The sequence below is a fragment of the Xyrauchen texanus genome, chromosome 25 (genome assembly GCF_025860055.1).
Source record: "Xyrauchen texanus isolate HMW12.3.18 chromosome 25, RBS_HiC_50CHRs, whole genome shotgun sequence".
NCBI classification, from domain to species: Eukaryota; Metazoa; Chordata; class Actinopteri; order Cypriniformes; family Catostomidae; genus Xyrauchen; species Xyrauchen texanus.
In genome coordinates, this window is record NC_068300.1 from 33713483 (window position 1) to 33727308 (window position 13826).

General features: G+C 37.1%; 1 pseudogene; it reads right to left on the reverse strand.

The window, feature by feature from the left end:
- Positions 1 to 12734, reverse strand: part of LOC127619195 (RNA-binding protein 38-like) — a 34858-nt pseudogene extending 22124 nt beyond the window's left edge.
- Positions 12735 to 13826: the final 1092 nt, after the last annotated feature.

Genomic DNA, 13826 nt, shown 5'->3' on the forward strand with positions numbered 1-13826 from the left:
GCTAAATCTCCAGCTCCACGCCAAAAGAATGGTACCCAATTTGTGAGCTTGAAGGCTGAATTGAGTGTGATGTTATAAAGAGCGTGTGCCATGAAATAACTCAACAACATACCTTTATATTGCATTGTGTAAGGCCGAACGATCCATCAAAATAAAACCGAAAAAAAAAAACCAATATGACCTTATTCGAATATTAAACCACAAAGGGCTGTGATTTAATCAGCCTGCATGGTATGTTCGGAGCACACGTCAGGCAGTTTCGTGTTTGCTCCACAAATTTAATCTAGTGCACAGAATTAAAGATGTGTTGTTCGATTCGGTTTGGTAAGGTGCGTTGAGTATGTTATATATACAGCACTCCAAATTCAGTTTAATTGCCCACTAAAAGTTACTCTACAAATCTAAAAACATCCCTATGACACCAGGTTTTGTGGAGAGATGATGAGAACTTTTCACCATATTTGGAATATGCTGCTCATTGTAAAGTCCCAGAAATACTTTTGGAGAAGTTCATTGTTCTTCATTCAGGAGTAAAAATAAATTCTAAATAGCCGAGCAATGGTATGCTGTTTCCAAACATTCAGAAACACACCACACCACTGTGGGAGGCATTTAGCTGTACATTTAAATAAACTAATGTGACAAAAAGTGTTATCAATGACATTACACCTCATTCTATGAGTAGAATTCACATGAGGTCACTAAAAGAAACTGTTTTAACCACTCGATGATATAAAGTAATATATATGCGGCAGACATTTTTTAATTTGTCTTGTTTACATTGTGAATTCATGATGCTAATGCGCTAATGTGATGCTATACGTGGCCATAATATGCAGATTACACTGTTATTGTAATTTATGATGATACTGATACTACTGCAAAGATGCTTGAGAGTATCTGCATATTTGCATCATTTAATTACTTTTGTAGAAAAAAAAGGTCTTTAAAGGTGCTGTCTCTAAGATTTAGAAACCCTTGTTATTAATGACACCTGTGGCCGTTAAGTGAACTGCAGCGAGCTACCTGTTGCTCATGCACACACTCCATAGAGACGCAAGCATGCATCGGCAAAAACAATGACGTAAGGTACAAAGAGACTGAACGTGATTCACCGGCATCATGCTGACAGATGAGGTAGCATAATTAAAATTACACAGTTATGATTGTTTTACTACACACTTTGAGACTAAACTAAAACCACTTATCAGCTAACATAGCATACTGACACACACATACACCTACATACTACCGAACTATACCAGACACTTTACTGTTGCACTGCACTGTTATGTTGCACTATTGTTTGTTTTGTATGTGATATGTTGTACTACTATCAAGAAACCAGCGTATTTGCTTAAATATATCCTGTATACCATACCTCGTCACTACTTTAAGTGAGTTAATCTCCAATACTGACTGCTTGTGTCGGTTAAAGCTGAGTTAAAACAGGCAGAGAGGCGTTGTATGAGAGAGGAGCACAGGACACCAGAGGAAGACAGATTGGCAAGCATAAATTAGTTTTTTCCGCTTAATGAAATGGCAATTTGGCAGAGCCGTTTCTGTGGGGTCACCGTAGGATTTCATGTTATTTATATACAAAGCCCCCTCAACCCCTGACATTAGCAGAATGAAATGAGATGCTTACCCATACTGCCTCTGGATCAGAGCTGGGTGAACCTGCTGTACTCCAGTAGAGTATCCTGTGTCAAAAAAAGAAAAGAAATAAAAAAGGGTTAAACATCAACTGTTCTGCATTCTAATAAAATGTCCTGTTAGATTTACAGTATAATACTGATAGTAATTTCACCGATTTCAACATGTATGAGGTAAAGGGGGAGGAATGAGGTTCTGGGTCACTAAAAACCCAATGTATGCAGTTAAGTGTCAACTTGTATTGAATGCGAAATATTACTTACTTTAACAGACTGAATGCTACATGTGAATGATTCATTATTTCACCATCACTTCAGGATTTTTGTCCTCTTAACTCTGTCATTTATTCTCCAATCTCCTACTTGCCCCATATTTGACATTTATCGTACATGCATTTATAATTCTGTGCCTTTCACAAACACTCATTCCTTTAGCCTTTAATTGGCACTCATTCTCTCCATTCATCCATTATGCATTCTCTAGTTTTCCCTCTCTTTCCCTGTCTCTGTGCTCCTACGCAGCCAAGTGAAAAACTCCAGCCTGTCTGTTCTCTAGCGTATCAGTGTATCTGCCCGGACACTGATGAGAAACATCTCTTGCCTGGATGCCCGTTCCACATTCACGCACACACACGCCCACATCACAGCAGCATTTGCATAAACACACACTTTACCCTTTGAATAAACCTTCCATTGAACATAATTTAACTTACAGTATGTCATTCTAAATCCTTGCCTTTGACCATTTCTTTCAAAAAAGAAAGTAAGCTCTTTTCTCTCTTAAATCTGGGTGATTCTTTAATTAGGGTAATATTTCTGTGCCCTAGGATCAAAGGCATGGGAACACATTTTTGGCAAGGGGTGCTGCAATTTTAGTGGATGATTTACACATCATGCTCAGGCAACGAGAACATCAGAGAACCACGTGTCTCCCTATCACTGTACGGCCATTGTACAAAGGTGCCTCAGTTTGTTCCTGAGAGACAGCAGATGCCCTTACCCCACCTCCACTGTAATCCTAACCATATGGAGTCTGTAAAGCTGAATACCCTGCAATAGAATGCTTTCACCAGCAATTAAGTCATTCAATAAGACAGCCAATGCATTAGTTATATTCTACCACATTCAAATCGGTTGTGGTGTCAGTGTGAATGAGAAATAACTATAAAACACAATAGAATTGTTCAGACAAACCAGCTATCAAAATGAACTTGTGTGCTAAAATATTAAGCTATTAAGAAATGTCCTACCGGTTACTTGAAGACCCCAAATGTGGCCTTGCACTCAGAGGTGTTGCTAGTAAATGTCTTCATGAGAATATCCAAGTGATTCATGTTTAACACAAACAAACACCAGAAGATGAAGTTTTTGCTCAGTTGTGGTTTTAGCGCCTTCCGCAGGGCGACGAATCACGTGAACACAAAAGCTCTAACCTGTACTGTTTTGTTTCGTAAATTATCATCATTTCAAAGGATGAGCTTACACATGCGTAAAGCACAATATTCTTCAGAAGAAATGAATCTTGAGGATTGATTCATTTGTTTTATTCATAAACTGTAATATTATACTACAATATATATTATTATTATTAAACAACAGTAATGATACAAAAGCACAAATAAGAAGAGAATAAAATAAAGTTCACTAGTATTCATCACATGGGCTCTCTTCAGTTCAGCAGATCTTTCCGAAACAGGACGCCATTTTTATTAACATAAATCATATACCGAAAGCGAAAATTGCATTATATATACTGCATAAATACAATGAAATATATGAGATTTCGTTGATACTTTTTTCAATTCTTTCTCAAAAGAGGGTGCTTCAGCACCCTCAGCAACCCCCTCCCGCACCTTTGTCTAGGATGATTTCAAAGAATAATAATTTTTCTTTAAAAACAATCTTTCAAGTTTTATTGGATTGATAACAGTTTAAAAAAAAAAGTTCTTGTCTCTTAATTTTCTTTATTCTAATTTTCAAGTGTGTTGAAATGTTACAGTTGCCAGAATTTCTCTATTTTGGGCTTGTATCCTACCTAGATTTTCTAGGTAGGATAGTTCACACTCGTAGTTCAGTTATCTTGGTTCTCTTGGTCCAGACCAAAAAAGAAAATTATACATTTAGTCCTGGTTTGCTTGGCATTCACACTGGCATTTTTAACACCAATCCTAAAGATACAAAACAAAAGGTATAAGGATAAGGTCACAACCTGATTGGACAGCTTTTATGACATATATTTTGTGACAGAACTTGCCGAACATCCAAAACAATGCTGGCTTCTGGGCGAAATGCGCTCGTTGGATTTATGTATATATGGTGGCATTTTTGAGAACAAACGAAAGCTACAAACATTTGTAAAGGAGTCAAAACAGTGGCCGGAATTCCTCCGTTGCACACAAAAACGAAGATATGCTGTAAGGAGACGGCGGTTCCGACTGTAATGGGCAACATAGCTCCTATTATGAGAAGATCCAGGCATGTTGAGGTAAGTATTAGGCAAATTACTTCCTGTTATTGGTCCGTTTAGACGTCTTTGGTCCATGCTGCATTCATATATCAATCGAACCGCACCAGAGTTTGTTTGGAAGCAGACAGAGACCGGGCCTTGTTTGGTGCGTACCAAGGTTCGGATGGCAGCATTCACACTTCTTCAAATGAACCGCACTTTTAGAGCAATCGCACCAGAGTTGGTTTTATTCGAACCAAACCTGCCAAGTGTGAACACACCATTAAACTTCCCCTCTACAATAAATAGTGCTGGGCAAGTTCCTGAAAAGTCATTCACTTCAAAAGACTAGTTACTTATCTTAAAGTGAATGACTAAGTCTATCCTTCATATTCTCATTTTCATTCACATGAAAAATCAAATATGGCTCTACTGCGAATAAGGTCTGTAAGTCAATTAGGCCCCGATTTACTTCTGGAGAACTACTTCTTCGTTCAGGGGTAAAGCTAAAAACAGCCGAGCAATGGTATATTGTTTACCAACTTTCAGACACCCGCCACAACGCTGTGGGAGGCATTTAGAAATACATTTAAACATGAGGATGCTCAGTTTTAAATAATTTTAATTTTTCTAAATTACTTTATGCCTCATTCTATGAGTAGAATTCACACTAAATCAGTAAAAGATGCATTTTAACCTCTCGATGAAGAACTAAAGTAACATGCACTAGAAAATGCATAATTTGTCTTGTTTACATTCTGAATTAATAACGCTAATGTGCCAACGCGGTTTATGCGGCCATAATATGTGCCGATTACACATTGCTATTGTAATATATGATGACACTGATCCTACAGCAAAGTTTGGTGTATAAAAGAGTGTTAATGGGCAAAATAAAGACAAAAGAATGATAATGATGGCTTTCGCTGCAGAAGGCAAGTGAAGCAGCATATCAAACAATAGAGTGAATGTGCACTTAAAGAGTATTAGAATAGATTTGATTCCTTTTGTAGACTAATAAAACAAAATTACATGACATGGTCTTGGAAAATGTCTCAACGTGAGCGATCATACAGATCTAGGTACATTTGCACCAGCTTGCTATTAACTCTGCATGCCAGTGCGTTCATGTTGACTGCTCTTGACAGACTGAACAATGTAAACATAGAAGATGGATCTTCAGGTCACACCTACCGATGCATGAACCAATGGCAGTAAGAAGGTGTTAAGTAGCCCATTAGAAGTTTTCCTAAAAGTATGCCCAGATGAGCTGTAACAAACTCAAAAACACCTTTTTGAACAGATTTTGTTCTAAATGACATCACAATCATTCATTCTTCAATTTCATAAGAAGCTTTCAAGTGGTACTAACAGAAGAATCACTCATATACAAAAATTATATTCATGAACAATATTGTTTCCATTCCCAGAGTAACATATTATCCATCACACGTTATAGTCACGCAGGGGCTGAGAAAGCTGTTGAACCGAGGCGCGAGTCACGCGATGATGCCCACAACAGCAGAGGAGAGAGAGACAGACTGACACAGGACTACAGTTGCAGACATGTTTGGACGGGAACAAGAGTAGAGGCCAAAATATCCTGTGTGAATATGGTGTGTTAGGACAGGTGATTTAGGCACCCTGTACAATACCCTTCCTCTTTTCTGATATATTAGTCATAGAACACACACAAAAATGCAAAGTTGGAGGTTGAACGCAACAAAAGACATGCTGAGTGAGCAGATATCACTTTCTGCACAGGCGTTTACACACATGCATAGATGCAAATGAAGGATGGTGGTAATTTCTTGACAGGTTTAACTTGTCAAACGACCCGTTAAAATAAGTGTGAGTTTGTGTGTGCGTTAGGCAGAGTTGTGTGAATTTATGAGTGAGAGAGTGTTTTTGTGCGTATGTGAAGTATTCTGTATTTGTGGGGAGTACAAAAGAAGGCCAGACATCAGTTTTTATGCAAATATGAATCATCCACTGCTAAATCATCAGCAAAGCTGCATCAATTGCCAACAAACTGCACTACCATGTATGGGCAGAGGAACTTTCAAACAACTTCAAACAAAAGGCAATCTACTTAGCATTTAATACTTACAGCTGAAATGTGTCATTTGTACAACACTAGCATCATCAAATGTAATTAACTGCACAATATTTTCAAACAGGGTTTTCTGAACACTCCCACTCACTTCCATTAGTTGGACAAATACATAGCCCAGCCCTCAACTCATGCCATTGGTTGAGCCAATGTTGCTACGTAGGGCTGAGCGCTAGCAAAATAAAGTTCAACAGAGCATTTGTTCTGCATGCTCTAAACCCCAAGTAATTCATTACATTTCATGAAAGTGGCTTCAAACTTATATTTTCATTTCTATTTTGCACCAGTTTCCCCAGAAGTGACGATGGTATTCTCTTAAACACATGGGATGGAAACTATGCTTTATTCACAAATAGTTTTTGCCATACTCCAATTTTATTATTCCAAAACATTATTCCAATGTATTTAACTTTGTTACTTGGATGAAAACATGACAAGTATTTATATTGTTTTGTTTGTTTGAGGATCCCGACCAGCCCGATCATAGTAACATTGTTTGTCGACCAATGGAAGATGGGAGAGTGTTTCAAAACAGATGTGTTTTTTTTTTCATTTTGCAATTCTTTTTTGTGATGGAATGGCACAGAAATTACAAACTTTAACTTTCAAAGTGATGGAATAATTGGTCATTATAGGTTCTAAATGAAGTTTGAACCTACTCTTGAAAATGTGTTTACCTGTCGGTGGGCTACGTGGTTTCGCCCCAAGATAAGCCAGGTTGACATTAGCTTTGCGTCCATCAATAATAGGGTTTGGATCTTTACAAGCTCTCTCCGCTGCAGTTTTATCTATCATAGTAACCTGAGGAGAAAAGAGAAAAAGAACACACAAACACAAGACTATGAATTAAGGTCAAATTGGCCATTTTTGTTGCCAAGTACAAAAAGTGGCTTTAGACATCAATAGAATGTTTGTTTTATTCCCATATCATTGAAAATAAACCTACAGTCGACAGCAATTAAGTATGTCAATCTGTTTTATCTATGGACGTGTTCTTAAAATCTGTCTGCACTACATTTAATTATACTGTCAGTAAATGTACATATGCATCAGGCGAATGGTTTTGGAGCATCTCAATGGTTTTTAATTGTCATAAATGCCGCATTTTTTGGATGCTGTGTCAAGTTAAAAGTAACTTCACTAACTTCCCTTCGTCTCATGGACTCGGATGTACACCACTGCTTAGGCTGCACGATAGCCCACTACTAATGGAAACTGTGCAATGAGTTGAAAAGGAAAGACCTAAGCCCTTGATCACTTGATGTCACTCGTGCAATAAGGCTGATGTCATTTTGTGGAATTATTTGCCGATTATTTGCACCTGAGATGACTTCAGATATTGATGAAATCACAGATTCAGGAAAAGTTTAGTTGTAATTTCCGAGGCTTATGGATAGTTAAATCTTGTCATGTTTTTTTATAAATTAACTTTTTTATTAAATGAATTGTTAGAAAGGATTAATCAAGTTTTACACTAATAGAAATGGTAACATTGCAATGAACACATGTTAGTTTAAGTATCATGCAGTAAACTCTTCTAAACTGCTTGATTGGCCTAACTTTACTTACAGCTGTAAACATCTTTCCATTATATCATTCACTAATATCACTAATGTTGTGTGGGGTGGGGGTTGATAAAGCTCGATCTGCTGTGATGTCACAATTGATTTGCATTGTGGGATATGGAGCTGCCTGAAGTATACTTCGGAGTAGGCTCACTCACTTGGTCAAAATCGAGGGGCTGAGGGTTTGTCTCCATTAATGAGGAGGAACAGACTTCCAAAATGGCAGAGGGGATTTTCCCGAGAGGAAGTGCTAAGGGGAGTTAGCGAGTGTATGTTAAATGTGAAGTACCGTAGAACACAGCCCTGATGTGTTTTGTCCAGCTGTGACTGTTTAACCACAACGTGAGGGTTAGAAAATAATAACAGAATTTGTATCTTTGGTTAAATTATTAGACATGTCTTTTTGCCAACTGGCAAATACGTAGAAAAATCACTTCACCATTTTTTCAACTTATGTTCTCCATAAGGCTTCTTCAGCTGTGTATAGTATTGTTATTACAATACTATATGTAATAAACTCTGATATGATGCACCATTATTGAGTACAATACACAGACCTTATTCATGCTAGTGCCAACTATGATTTTGAATGGGGCTGTGATGGATAGACTAACCATCTCTTCAATGGCACGAACAGTATAAAGCTGTAAAAAGTTCCTACATCACATTTGATTTTCCACAACTCATGTTGTCTACATGTCTACTGAGTGTTCTGAAAATATATTTTTTACATGTTTTGTCCACGGAACGATCCAAAAACCCTTTAAACTGCAGTACAACCCATTGAAGTGACTGCATGTCTGTCCATCACAGCCTTGTTGTCATTCATGTCAAAAATCAAAGATGGCGCTGCTGAGAATAAGGTCTATATATTTGATCTAATCGACTAATAAATTCATGGCATTTATTCCAAATAATAGGTTGAACTTAAACGTATTTAAGTTATTGCTAAATGCATGCTACAAATACAAGCATGGCATCAATCCATAACAAGTTTGGTTGAAAAATTGTGTATGTCATTAATCATATGACAGTACAAAGGGTTTAGGGTATTTAAGTGAAATGGTTGATCAGACTGAACTGCTGACTTGTTTTCAAAGCTTGGGACTCCGTGACAAATACTCTTCGAGCGAGCTGCTTGTTGCTGCCTGGCCATAGCTGAACACACACACAAACACACAGACACACAAACACGCCCCACCCTGTGGAGACCCAGTGGCAGCTGTGTTCCCTAGGGCTTGTGGAACTAGAAATACAGCCAGAGCAGCAGCAGCAGAGCAGTTAGGAAGAGAATGGGATCTGGTTTCTCTCAGGTAAACACCAGAGTGTATGTTTTCTTTCTGTAGTGCCATTGTGTGGCGAGTGTCTCAGACAGATCATGAGCAAAAAAAAGTGCACACACACACATACATACACAGCTACAACCATGTTAAAATTATCTCAGTAGTCACTAAACCAGGCCAGTAAGTGAGGTGACAAGCAGAAGTGAGTGTGTTGGGAAAATATTAGTGTTGTGTAGTAATCTTCTGGGAACTGCACTGGCAACCCCCCTCTTTCTTTTCTTATTCCTGAATACAGAGATTAAGAGGTCTCCCACATAGGGAGTGTATAAGCCAGTATATTAAAGACTATCATTAATGGCAAAGACACCAAAATATGTTGCCTTCTCATACTGTTTCTTTAAATGTATGCCCTCTTGTTTATCTTGTGTTCATGTTTACACCTTGGCAGATGACACACGAAAATAAAAAGACCACGTGAAGTGAAACTGTGTGGTCTTATCTGTGCTCTCCAACTGGTTTTGAAGGCAAACCGCAATGTCGTTCCATACCAATGAACACACAGGCATTAACTAAGAAAGAGAAAAAGAGATCTTGATGGGTATATATGTCATATTTCACCCTAAAATGAAAAGAAGAAATTATATTTTGTTTATAGAAAATTAAGAATATTTTAGGATCATTAAGGTAATATTAGTAAACAACATTAGTTAACATGAACTAATAATGAGCAATACTTTACAGCATTTAGTAGCCTAATCTTGGTTAATGTTAATTTCAACATGTAATAAATCTTTAAAAAGAAAATTCCGAGTTCAATACAGGTTAAGCTCAGTCCACAGCATCTGTGGAATTATACTGATTACCACAAAAAAATATTTTGACTTGCCCTTCCTTTTCTTTAGGAAAAGAAAAATGTTGGTTCCGGAGAGGCACTTACAACGTTTCCTTAAACGTTAAAATTGTCACTATTTCAAAAGTATAACCACAAGACATAAACAATGAGTGCAGACATGATTTTAGTGTGATAATCACTTACTAACCATTTCTGTGTAAAGTTACAGCCAATTTTACAACTTTGTTGCCATGACGATGTTATGAATGAATGACGAATGAACGTTACATTAATATAGTGCTTTTCTGACACTACACTCAAAGCGCTTTATACAGTGAACAGGGGATTCTCCTCAACCACCACCAATATGCAGCATCCACCTGCATGACATAGTGCGCCAGTACTCTCACCACACACCAGCTATTGGTGGAGAGGAGAAAGTAGAGTTATAGAGCCATTTAGTGGATGAGGATAATTAGGAGGCCATGATTGAGAAGGGCCAATGAGGGGAATTTAGTCAGGACAATGGGGATACACCCCTACTCTTTTATGAAAAGCGCTCTAGGATAATGTCAAAAAACCCTAAAACGACTGTAAAAAAAATGTATTTAAACAAATTAAAAGCTCAAATAATACATGAGTTTTAATAGAAGAATTAATGTAAGTGCTTTTATAAAATTATAAGCTTCATATTTCTGCCTTTTAAACCCTCCAAAAATTGGTCCCATTCACTTCCAATGTAATTGCCTCTTTGTAACCTCAATTTTTGTTGTAATCAACATTATGCCACAAATGCTGTTGATTGAGCTTAAATTGTGCTGTATTTTTATTACCTATTAACAAAGATTAATACATGCTGTAAAAATATATTGTTCATTTTTAGTTCATGATATCTAATACATTAATGTTAACAAATTAAATCTTATTATCAAAATAATACAGTGTATATATATTTATATATATACACTGAAAGTAGAGTTATAGAGCCATTTAGTGGATGAGGATAATATATATATAGTTTTCTCATTTATTGTGGGGGTGAAATGTGAACTCATTTTTTTGTGAAATTCACCCATATATATATATATATATATATATATATATATATATATATATATAATGTATACAGTATATAAAGTATCTGAAAAGTATCAAGGTACTACTATGGTTTTCTGGTCATGGTACTATGGCCAGGTTTGGGGAGTAACGGAATACATGTAATGGGATTACGTATTTAAAATATAAGTAAAATAAAACCTGTTTTTTGACAAGCACTAGATACTCTTTGATACTACCTTGATGCGTTGTGTAAATCCCATAGTACATGAATACAGTGATCATTCATTATCATGGAATATATCAAACTACTGTGATATTATTAATGTACCAGGGTAACACCACAGAACTCTTTTGTTAGGCCAGTATAAACAGCAGCAGAGAGCCTAGAAAAAGTATGGTGAGGGAAAAATAAAATGCTCGCTTGATATTATAAAGGCAAACAAATGAACTCATTGACTGTTTTTCTAGGCCCCTTCATATTCAGTTGACCTTGCTGTACATCACAGCAGATAAACCCTTGACCATTTTTCTTACAAAGCTTAGCAAAAGTATTTAAAAGGGGTCACCACACAGAAATCTGAAGCCATGCTTTCAAAATTCACCCAAAAGGCTAAGGAGATAATTGATGACATGCTTGTTTAGAAATAATCTACTTATGGTGCCACATGCGACTCTCAACCCCTCTCTCCCTCTCTCTCTCTACACACACACACACACACACACACACACACACACACACACACACACACACACACTTGTGGAGCAAAAATGTGAGGACATATTGTGCCTCTGAAATCTCGCAATATCTCAGGATTACGTTTAAGATCCTTCAGCACTAAATCGGACAAGGTGAAAAACATGTAGGCCTCTTAAAAAGGATCATAATAAGCCTATAGCCAGTGGTCATCATTAGTGACTAGGACTTAAAGGCAATTTGGAGATCATTAAAAACATGCAGTTCATTGTGTTGCTGGAGTTTCTTTTATAGATCTCTACTGGCTTTTGTTCCTCAGAACTGTAACAAAAGACATGCGCCAACGGCACGCGACGCTGACATTGTCACCTGGAGTCCGCACGCGCACGAACAACATTCACATCGACATCGGCAATAACGTAAAGTTGCGTTTCTGTCGTTTTTTGTACGGTTAAATGAGGCACTAAACGGCAGATTATGAGTAACAATTTGGACAATTTTGCGTACTAAAGAAAGACTTCAAAGAAAAACTTACATATAGCTACTGGTGTTATGTTAAGGATAAAAGACCGTGGGGTTATTTAGTGATGGACGAGAGGACATTGTTACTTACAAAACCATATCCTCTGGATTTCCCCGTTTGTCGGTCCGTTATCACCACGGCTTCATCGATGTCGCCGAAAGTCTCGAAGAATTTTCGGAGCGACGCGTCCGTTGTGTGATACGGCAAACCGCCAACAAAGATCTTCGTGAAAGTCGTGTCTTTCTGAATACTGGGATACATCGTTTCCAACGTCCCATTCACGAACTGGTGTAAAAGCATCGGGGCGGACAATTCAGTGCAATCTAGAAACGAAACACGCGGGTTATAAATAAATATAAATAAATATCAATAGCGAAGTACGCTCTAAAACTGTTTGCCAAGGCAGCGAGGTAGATATTCCTTTGGCTTGGAAAAACAACTGTGGCTCCCTTTCCACTCCGTCATGTGGCAAACTAATCCACTACAACTCCATGACGGCAGGTGACTGTCGATCTCTCAACTGTAGCGACTGAACGTGCGCTCAAGTTCCTGCCTCGACACCCAATGCGCTGCTCAGCACATGCGTCTTGTCTTTAGAAACACCCCTCCTATTTATGAGGACTGACGATCATCGACTCTTCCTCTGCCTTCATAGGGCTCACCTGCCTTTGTTCTTTACATCTAAAGAAATTATAGCTGTGACTCTTCAGTGTAGATTTGAAGATAGACTACTTATTGTCTATCAAGTGTATTACCTTGTTTTAATGCAATCAAAGTTGCATTTTTAACCTACAAACTTGTGCATTAGTAATTCTTTATACCTTTATAGGTTCTCTAAAATAGAGATCAACTGAATTGAGTTTATAAATGACCAATAACAATATCTAGCTGGGAACAGGATATGACACAGTGAGAGATTCTCTTCTAAAAAATATGACACATTTTTCAGTAAGAAAATGAATCCTACATTAAAAACCATAATTATTTGTTTGCATTGTGACTTTATCTTTAGAATAATTAAGCTCATTCTTCCTGTAACCTGCAATCAGCAACATGTCCGGATGTTTTACCTTTACTATTCTTATTGTCAATATTGATTCCCATAATATAACACAGACTTTTTTTATTGTAAAAAAGATGCTGATGTAGAATTATGTATATATACACACACAATTTAAATGGCAAAATATTGATTACCATAAAAAAAATATTTAAATTGTATTGTTAAATTGTATTTTAGCAAAAAACGAGGTTAAAGTGAGGCACTTACAATGAAAGTGAATGGAACCAATCAGTAAACGTGAAAATGTTCACTATTTTAAAAGTATAGCTACAAGACATAAACACTATATGTGTTAATATGATTTTAAGGTGCTAAAATCATTTACTAACCTTTTCTGTGTAAAATTAAATCCAATTTTACAACTTCGTTGTCATGATGACGTAACACCATAAACACTAAAATGACTGTAAACACTACTATTTAAACAACTTTACAGCTCAAATATTGCAAAAGTTTTAACAGAAAGTTACAGGGATATTTCACCCAAAAATGAAGCTTCTCTCATTTACTCACCCTCATGCCATCCCAGATGTGTAGGACATTCTTTCTTCGGCAGAACACAAATGAAGATTTTTAGAAGAATATTTCAGCTG